The sequence below is a fragment of the Crinia signifera genome, chromosome 5 (assembly GCF_055691185.1).
Source record: "Crinia signifera chromosome 5, ASM5569118v1, whole genome shotgun sequence".
NCBI classification, from domain to species: Eukaryota; Metazoa; Chordata; class Amphibia; order Anura; family Myobatrachidae; genus Crinia; species Crinia signifera.
The window spans coordinates 44,360,935-44,371,417 of record NC_139221.1 but is presented as its reverse complement, the minus strand read 5'-3'; the positions used below and the strand labels follow the sequence as shown (position 1 = coordinate 44,371,417).

The 10,483-nt window shown below is 45.6% G+C and overlaps 1 protein-coding gene across 1 annotated transcript in view; it reads right to left on the bottom strand.

The window, feature by feature from the left end:
* Positions 1 to 10,483, bottom strand: part of XKR4 (XK related 4) — a 310,040-nt gene that overhangs the window by 5,926 nt on the left and 293,631 nt on the right. The gene's annotated exons all lie outside the window — the stretch shown is intronic.

The window sequence follows — 10,483 nt, the reverse complement described above, 5'->3', positions numbered from 1 at the left end:
CAGACTTCTACAGCAGATAGCAGACACAGACCCCTACAGCAGATAACAGACACAGACCTCTACAGCAGATAACAGACACAGACCCTTACCACATATACAGTAGCAGACACAGACCCCTACAGCAGTTAATAAGTTGCATACAGTAGATAGCAAGCACTGGGAATCTGGTTGACAGTTATTAGGCCTACCAATATTGGTCAAAATGCAGGTACTTGTTTCCTAGCATGGCCACACCGATTCTAATCGGGGGCATCGCAGGTAAAAAAATCAAATCGGTCGCATCGCATGCGTGCTAAAAAATCGCATGCGATGGTCCCGACGCGATGCCCCCGATTTCCCATAGGGAACAATGTTAAATGCCTCAATTTACCCAAATGAACAGGGAACAATGTTAAATGGTCCAGAAACCCCCCCAAAACACCCCAGAACAGTGAAATGGCCCCCCAAAATTAGTTAACGCCACCCCAACGATCAACGTGAACCCGAAGCGTGGCGAGCGAAGCGAGCCCGCGAGGGGCGGCGGTACGCGTCCTCCGACCTTTTCATACCCCCACTCTCCACGTCGGCGTGGAGTTGAGAATAGAATAGTGTGGCGAGCGCAGCGAGCCACCGAGCCCGAACCGTGGCGAGCGGACGCGGATACCTTCACAGTTATACGCGTCCCCTCGCGGGCTTCACAGGTGTCCGTGGCGACGCGTTTACCTGTGAAGCCCGCGAGGGGACGCGTTTACCTGTGAAGGTATCCGCGTCCGCTCGCCACGCTTCGGGCTCGGTGGCTCGCTGCGCTCGCCACACTATTCTATTCTCAACTCCACGCCGACGTGGATAGTGGGGGTATGAAAAGGTCGGAGGACGCGTACCGCCGCCCCTCCCCTCGCGGGCTTGCTGCGCTCGCCACGCTTCGGGTTCACGTTGATCGTGGGGTGGCGTTAACTAATTTTGGGGGGCCATTTCACTGTTCAGGGGTGTTTTTGTGGGTTTCTGGACCATTTAACCCCTTCCTGACACAGCATGTTTTTGCCTTCCTGACAGAGCCCTTTTTTTCAAATCTGACATGTATCACTTAAGTGGGGATAACTTTTTTTTGCTTTTACTTATCCCAGTGATTTTGAGATTGTTTTTTCGTGACACATTGTACTTCAAGTTAGTGGTAAATTTTCGTCGATACAGTCTGTGTTTTTTTGTGAAAAATACCAAAATGTCGGAAAAAAATGGAAAATTTAGCAATTTGCAAAATGTTAAATTTTCTGCTTGTGAGACAAATAATCATACCACTCAAAATAGTTAATAACTAACATAGACCATATGTCTACTTTATGTTTCCATCATTATTTCAACTTCCTTTTAATTTTTTTGGACACTAGGAGGCTTACAATATGAATAGCAAATTTTCAAATTTTCAAGAAAATTTCAAACACTGATTTTTTTAGGGACCAGTTCAGTTCTGATGTGACTTTGAGGGACTTGTATGTGAGACACCCCCATAAATGATGCCATTTCAAAAACTGCACCCCTCACAGTATTCAAAACAGCATTTTGGAAGTTTGTTAACCCTTTAGGTGTTTCACAGGAATTAAAACAAAGTGTAGGTGAAATTTCAAAATTTCATTTTTTTTGCAGATTTGCAATTTTAATACATTTTTCTAAGGAACACAGTACATTTTACTAGAGAAATGTGACTAAAAATTGATTCCCCCAATTTTTTGTTTTCATAAATATCCTATATGTGGCCCTAGTGTGCACGTTGACCAAACCACAGGCTTCATAATAGAAGGAGCACCTACTTGATTTTGGAGCCTCCTTTTTATGAGATTATTTTTTAGGCACCATGTAGGTTTCTAGGCACCATAAGATGCTAAAAGTTAGGAACCCCCCCACAAGTGACCCCATTTTGCAAACTACACCCCTCAGGGAATTCATCTAGGGGTATAGTGTACATTTCAAACCCCCAGGGGTTTCACCAATTGTGGTACAACTGGGCAGTGAAAATGAAAAATTAATTTTTTTACACAAAAATGCAGTTCTGGCTCCAAATTTGTCATTTTCACAAGGAATGAAGGAGACAAAGCACCCCAAAATCTGTGCCCCAATTTCTACCGAGTATGGCAATGCCTCACATGTGACCAAAAAATACCAGTTGGGTGCATGGCAGGACTCAGAAGGGAAGGAGTGATATTTGGATTTTGCAGCACAGATTCTGGTGGAATGTTGGTGGGTGCTATGTCGCATTAGCAAGACCCCCAAAGCACCAATACAGTGGAACCCCCCACAAGTGACCCCATTTTGCAAACTACACCCCTCAGGGAATTCATCTAGGGGTATAGTGTACATTTCAAACCCCCAGGGGTTTCACCAATTTTGATACAACTGGGCAGTGAAAATGAAAAATTACATTTTTTTACACAAAAATGCAGTTCTGGCTCCAAATTTTTCATTTTCATAAGGTATGAAGGAGAAAAAGCACCCCAAAATCTGTGCCCCAATTTCTCCCGAGTATGGCAATGCCTCATATGTGACCAAAAAATACCAGTTGGGTGCATGGCAGGACTCAGAAGGGAAGGAGTGATTTTTGGTGGTGGAATGTTGGTGGGTGCTATGTCGCATTAGCAAGACCCCCAAAGCACCAATACAGTGGAACCCCCCCACAAGTGACCCCATTTTGCAAACTACACCCCTCAGGGAATTCATCTAGGGGTATAGTGTACATTTCAAACCCCCAGGGGTTTCACCAATTTTGATACAACTGGGCAGTGAAAATGAAAAATTACATTTTTTTACACAAAAATGCAGTTCTGGCTCAAAATTTTTCATTTTAACAAGGAATGAAGGAGAAACCCCCCCCCCCCCAAAAATCTGTGCCCTAATTTCTCCCGAGTACGGCAATGCCTCACATGTGACCAAAAAATACCAGTTGGGTGCATGGCAGGACTCAGAAGGGAAGGAGTGATTTTTGGATTTTGCAGCTCAGATTCTGGTGGAATGTTGGTGGGTGCTATGTCGCATTAGCAAGACCCCCGAAGCACCAATACAGTGGAACCCCCCCACAAGTGACCCCATTTTGCAAACTACACCCCTCAGGGAATTCATCTAGGGGTATAGTGTACATTTCAAACCCCTAGGGGTTTCACCAATTTTGATACAACTGGGCTGTGCAACTGAAAAATTACATTTTTTACACAAAAATGCAGTTCTGGCTCAAAATTTTTCATTTTCACAAGGAATGAAGGAGACAAAGCACCCCAAAATCTGTGCCCCAATTTCTCCCGAGTATGGCAATGCCTCACATGTGACCAAAAAATACCAGTTGGGTGCATGGCAGGACTCAGAAGGGAAGGAGTGATTTTTGGATTTTGCAGCTCAGATTCTGGTGGAATGTTGGTGGGTGCTATGTCGCATTAGCAAGACCCCCGAAGCACCAATACAGTGGAACCCCCCCACAAGTGACCCCATTTTGCAAACTACACCCCTCAGGGAATTCATCTAGGGGTATAGTGTACATTTCAAACCCCCAGGGGTTTCACCAATTTTGATACAACTGGGCAGTGAAAATGAAAAATTACATTTTTTTACACAAAAATGCAGTTCTGGCTCAAAATTTTTCATTTTCATAAGGTATGAAGGAGAAAAAGCACCCCAAAATCTGTGCCCCAATTTCTCCCGAGTACGGCAATGCTTCATGTGTGACCAAAAAATGGCAGGACTCAGAAGGGAAGGAGTGATATTTGGATTTTGCAGCTCAGATTCTGGTGGAATTTTGGTGGGTGCTATGTCGCATTAGCAAGACCCCCGAAGCACCAATACAGTGGAACCCCCCCACAAGTGACCCCATTTTGCAAACTACACCCCTCAGGGAATTCATCTAGGGGTATAGTGTACATTTCGAACCCCCAGGGGTTTCACCAATTTTGATACAACTGGGCAGTGAAAATGAAAAATTACATTTTTTTACACAAAAATGCAGTTCTGGCTCAAAATTTTTCATTTTCATAAGGTATGAAGGAGAAAAAGCGGTACTTATGTAGTATCTGGGCTGCCGATTTCTAAATCGGGTCGGATCGGGAGATCGCATCGCATCGCATGCGACCATGCGATTCGATTCGATGCGATGCGATGCGATGACCCGATTTTTCCATAGGAATCAATGTTAAAATGGACTGAGTCCATTTTAACATGGAATTCAATGGGAAAAATGGGTCCTTTTCATACCCCTACTATCCAAGTGGGCATGGAGTTGGATATAAACCTGTGGCGAGCGTAGCGAGCCACCGAGCCCGAAGCGTGGCGAGCGAAGCGAGCCCCGCGAGGGGACGAATACCGTCCCCTCGCGGGGCTCGCTTCGCTCGCCACGCTTCGGGCTCGGTGGCTCGCTACGCTCGCCACAGGTTTATATCCAACTCCATGCCCACTTGGATAGTAGGGGTATGAAAAGGACCCATTTTTCCATAGGAATCATTTTAACATTGATTCCTATGGAAAAATCGGGTCATCGCATCCGATATCGGATGCGATGCGATGCGATGCGATATCGCATCGCATCGCATCTGATTGTATGCCTTAACTTAAGGCATACAATCAAAAAATCGGCAGCCCAGATACTACATAAGTACCGAAAAAGCACCCCAAAATCTGTGCCCCAATTTCTCCCGAGTACGGCAATGCTTCATGTGTGACCAAAAAATGGCAGGACTCAGAAGGGAAGGAGTGATATTTGGATTTTGCAGCTCAGATTCTGGTGGAATTTTGGTGGGTGCTATGTCGCATTAGCAAGACCCCCGAAGCACCAATACAGTGGAACCCCCCCACAAGTGACCCCATTTTGCAAACTACACCCCTCAGGGAATTCATCTAGGGGTATAGTGTACATTTCAAACTCCCAGGGGTTTCACCAATTTTGATACAACTGGGCAGTGAAAATGAAAAATTACATTTTTTTACACAAAAATGCAGTTCTGGCTCAAAATTTTTCATTTTCATAAGGCATGAAGGAGAAAAAGCACCCCAAAATCTGTGCCCCAATTTCTCCCGAGTACGGCAATGCCTCACATGTGACCAAAAAATACCAGTTGGGTGCATGGCAGGACTCAGAAGGGAAGGAGTGATTTTTGGATTTTGCGGCTCAGATTCTGGTGGAATGAATGGTGGGTGCTATGTGGCATTAGCAAGACCCCCGAAGCACGGTGAAATGATGAACCTAATAATCCATAGATGTGTGGTATATTTTAAAACACTCCTTTATACATAGGCCGGGTTTGTCGGGGCAAGTGTCACACTGGAAAATAGTTTGCTTTCTTATTCCCTTTTTATAGCAAACTTTGCACCTTTTTTGTGTCCTGCCCTTTTTTCCAGTGGAGGGGATTTCATCAGGAAAATGCTGCCCTGGTACAATACGGGGGCCAGTACTAGAAGTACTGGGGCCCTCTGCCTGCTGGTTCCCAAATATTAGGCCCTTTATGACTTCCTCTTGAAAGTGCATAAATGTCCCCCTCTGGCCGGTAGAACGGAATAGCACGTAAGCGTTATACAGTGCCATCTGGATGATATACACGGCCAGCTTCTTGTACCAGATTTTTGTTTTCCGCAGGGCACTGTACGGCTTCAGTACCTGATCTGAAAGATCCACTCCGCCCATGTACCTATTGTAATCCAGGATACAATTAGGTTTTGAGGTGTGGGTACTGGTACCTCGTACAGGGACGGAGGTGGTACTGTCTCCGTGAATTGTTGTCAGTATAAGGACATCCCTCTTGTCCTTATATTTGACCAACAACATATTTTCGGTGCATATTCCCCTGCTTTCACCCCTTCTCATTACTTGGGCAATGTGCGTTTTTGGGAGGCCTCTTTGGTTCTTGCGCACAGTACCGCAAGCTGCTGTACCTCTTGAACCAAGGGCCTTAAACAGGGGGATGCTGGTGTAAAAGTTATCCACATAGAGGTGATAACCTTTATCCAGGAAGGGGTGCACTAAATCCCAGACAATTTTTCCACTAACACCTACGAGGGAGGGGGGGCATTCTGGCGGTTCAATTCTTGAATCCTTCCCTTCATATACCCTAAACCTGTGGGTGTACCCTGAGGTGCTTTCACACAGCTTATACATTTTTATGCCATACCTTGCCCTCTTACTGGGAAGGTACTGGCGGAATTTAACCCTTCCTTTAAAATGTATAAGGGACTCGTCTATGCAAATGAATTTATCTGGGATGTACATCTCTTCAAATTTGGCACTGAAGTGATCAATGACCGGCCTGACTTTGAATAGCCGGTCAAAGGTGGGATCATCTCTGGGTAGGCACTGTGCATTATCGTTGTAATGCAAAAATTTAAGGATTAACTCAAAACGATTCCGGGTCATGGCCATACGGTAAAGTGGGGTGCTGTACAGAACATCTGTACTCCAATATTGCCTAATTTCTGGCTTTTTTACTATGCCCATATGAAACACCAGACCCCAAAACGTCATCATCTCTACTGCATCTACAGGGGTCCACCTAGCAAATGATGTCGTGGGGTTTTGAGCAATAAACTGCTGGGCATATAAATTAGTTTGGTCCACCATTAAATTTATAAAATCATCAGAGAAAAATAATTTGAAAAAGTCAATTTCTCTGAGACTTGTGGAATCAAATTGGATTCCTGGGATGGCCAAAAACTCAGGAACCTGGGGCTCAAAATTGTCTGGTGGTGGGGTCCATACGAGATCAATTATTGGGGGGGGGGGTCTCAGCTGCTCTACGGGGGCGTCTTTGAGGGGGTCCCTCATCACTAGAGGAGGAAGAGGAGCTTAAGATGAATCCTTCAAATTCCCCGCTTGCCTCACTGGCTGTGTCAGAGTCAGAGGCAAGCATGGCATATGCCTCCTCCGCTGAATACATTCTTCTGGATGACTGGGATGACATTTGGGATGACATTTGGGATGACATTTGGGATGCCATTTTTATTTTTGTGTTTCTGGTAGTGAAATGTTTCAACACGTGTATAGTGTAGGGGGGGTACAAACTTTATTTCAATGTAGTATGTAGTGTGTAGTGTGTATGTAGTGCAGAAAAAAAAAAAAAAAAAAAGGTCCTGCGCCAAAAATTGAGCACAGATGTTGGTCAGTAACGTCCGTCACTGAACAGCGCTCAAAGGCAACAGGAATTTGAACAAAAAAATTTGATCAAAAAAATTAAAAAAAGACCAAACAGCACCCTCAAAAAAAAAAAAAAAAAAAGGTGATCAGTGATGCGACACTGATTACCAGTGAGGGGCAGCAGGTGCACAACCTTTGGTGCAACTGACAGTGCAACTGGCAGGTATATATATATAAAAAAAAAAACCCTGCACCCCCAAAAAGTTGCTGATCAGCACAGATATACTGATCAGCACAAAAGGGGGGGGTAGCAGACACAAAATATAGCACTCTCTATCACTCTCTGTCACTATCTCTCTCTATCTATCTCTCTCTATCTCTCTATCTCTCACTATCTATCACTATCTATCACTCTATGACACTGCAGCAGCAGCACTGACAGTTATATATATAAAAAAAAACCTGCAGCCCCAAAAAGGGGGGGTAGCAGACACAAAATATAGCACTCTCTATCACTATCTCTCTATCTCTCTATCTCTCACTATCTATCACTATCTATCACTCTATGACACTGCAGCAGCAGCACTGACAGTTATATATATAAAAAAAACCCTGCAGCCCCAAAAAGGGGGGGGGGGTAGCAGACACAAAATATAGCACTCTCTATCACTATCTCTCTATCTCTCTATCTCTCACTATCTATCACTATCTATCACTCTATGACACTGCAGCAGCAGCACTGACAGTTATATATATATATATATATATATATATATATATAAAAAAAACCTGCACCCCCAAAAAGGGGGGGTAGCAGACACAAAATATAGCACTCTCTGTCACTATCTCTCTATCTCTCTCTATCTATCTCTCTATCTCTCTCTATCTCTCTATCACACTGCAGCAGCAGCAGGAAGTCACAAGAAGTCAGATCCAGGAAGCATCCAGCACGCTACAAGCAGTGATCAGGTGATCAGGTAAGGTATTTGCAAGGATCAGGTAAGTATTTGCAAGGATCAGGTCAGTATCACGGCAGATAGGCACGGTGACCGCTCTGCACGCAATTCCAGACCGGAATGGCGTCTGCAGAGCAGTCACCGTTAGTTTAAATGTCGCGCCTTGGCTGTGATTGGTCCGTGGGTCCCACGGACCAATCACAGCCTTGGGGGCAGGTGGGGTGAGGTGTCGTCGTCACCGATGACCCCCTCATGTCCCCTGACGCCCGGCGGTGATTGACACCTGTGTTACCGAGCGTCTGATTCGCTGGTAACACAGGAAAACGCTGTGAATGGCTGTTCACACTGAACAGCCAATCACAGCGATCGCCGACGGGGGGGCGGCATCGCAGCCCCCCCTGGGCATGCAGGGACATGTCTGCTGTCAGGGACAGCAGACATCGTCCCTCTGTCACTGCGTCTCTAGACGCAGTGACAGTTTAAAGTCATGACGTACATTTATGCCATGTGTCGGGAAGTACATCCCGACCATGACGTAAATGTACGTCAAATGTCGGGAAGGGGTTAACATTGTTCCCTGTTGATTTTGGTAAATTGAGCCATTTAACATTGTTCCCTATGGGAAATCGGGGGCATCGCGTCGGGACCATTTAATGCTTATTTAGCCGCATGCGACGCGACCGACGCGATTTTTTAACTTTTCAATGCATTTCAATGGGAAATCGGGTCCATCGCGTCGGGGGCCATCGCATACCACTATTAAGGGCACAAGATCAATGCGATTGTGGCCGTGCTAGGAAACAAGTACCAAAATGCATAAGGCCGACTTGGTCAATAGGATGACATGATCAATAAGTCAACATGATTGGTAGGCATATTTTTAACATGAGTGTTTTACGATTTTTGGAATTCTTTCCTACTTTACCATCCATGTGGCCAGAATTCAATCTGTGCCGATATTTCCAGACAGGTGGAAATCTCGTCTCTCACCTATTCAATGCTGCCGTTAATAGCATTGAAGGGTGCCTCACCTTTTTCATGTACACATTTTGCTTGTGTCAACCTTTTTCTCATATTGACCTAGTGCATGTCAACTCTTTAAGCGTCGACCTACACATTGTTGACCCTAGTAACCAAGCCCCAGGCACAGACCCTTACAGCAGAAAGCAGACACAGACAACTCCAACAATACATACTGTGGCCCCAGGATGACATTGACAGAAGGTAGACACAAGGTTAATATGGGCATGGTCAGCATGAATAAGGTCGACGAGTTTTTCACGTTCTTTTTAAAAGAAAGGCATTTTTATACTTTGTTATCCAAATGGACACAAAGGGGGAGATTCTCTAAACAAGAAATGCGGTAAAAACCCCGTTATCGGGGTTTTTACCGCATTTTGGGATGCTGTAAGCATCCCCGCCGGGTCAACGCGGCGGGGGGCATTGCCAGAAAAATCTGGCGATGCCCCATAGAAGCCAATGGGCTTCTACCGCATGCCACCGCCGCCCCGCAACGACCCCCGCCGCCCAGCACGGACCCCCACCGCCCCGCCCCCTCCCCCCTCACCTGTGTCCGGGCAGTACAGAGCTGTGCTGCCCGGACCTGTGACCTCCTCCCTGCACTGATCCTCTTCCGGGTGCAGGGAGGAGGAGAGCCCGGCGCAGCAGCAGCAGCGCCGGGTGTGGGAGGGAGAGGAGAGCCGCCGGGACCCGGCGACTCTCACCGCAAATGGCAGCTCTTAACGCAAGAGCTGTCCTTTGCTATAATTATCGCATATGTTAGAACATATGCGATAATTATGATTGCGATGGGCGGCGAAGGGGGGCGGAGATTCTTAGAGAATCTCCCCCAGAGTGAGAAAATAATAGTGTTCCCAAAGCATGGTGAGCACACCGTATACAGTGTCCATGTCCACATTGGCACCATAAAACCGTGAAAAACTCATGTCCACCTTATTCATATCGACCATGTTCACGTCGACCTTCCTTCAATCTCGACCTATGGTATGTTGACCATTCCCAGTTGTCTACCTTGTCACTGTCAACCATTCGTGGTCGACCTAGATGTTGTCTACCATCTATACCACATGTCTTCAACCTGTGGCCCTCCAGATGTTGTAGAACTACATGTCCCAGCATGCCCTGACAGTTTTGGCATGCTCTCATAGGAAAAAATGTGGAAATGCATGTTGGAACATGTAGTTTCACAACATCTGGAGGGACACAGGTTGAAGACCCATGATCTATACCGTCACCGTCTGCTTTAAAAAATATAAAACAGCGCTGAGTCTAAAATGTACATTACTGGACAGTGATTTGTCCATAAATGTTGGTTCTATATTATATTAATGATACAGTAAAGATATATAGGGCCAAATACATTAATAAGTTATAAAGTGGAGAGTGATAAAGAGTGATAAAGTACCAGCCAATCAGCTCCTGATATTTCTCAACC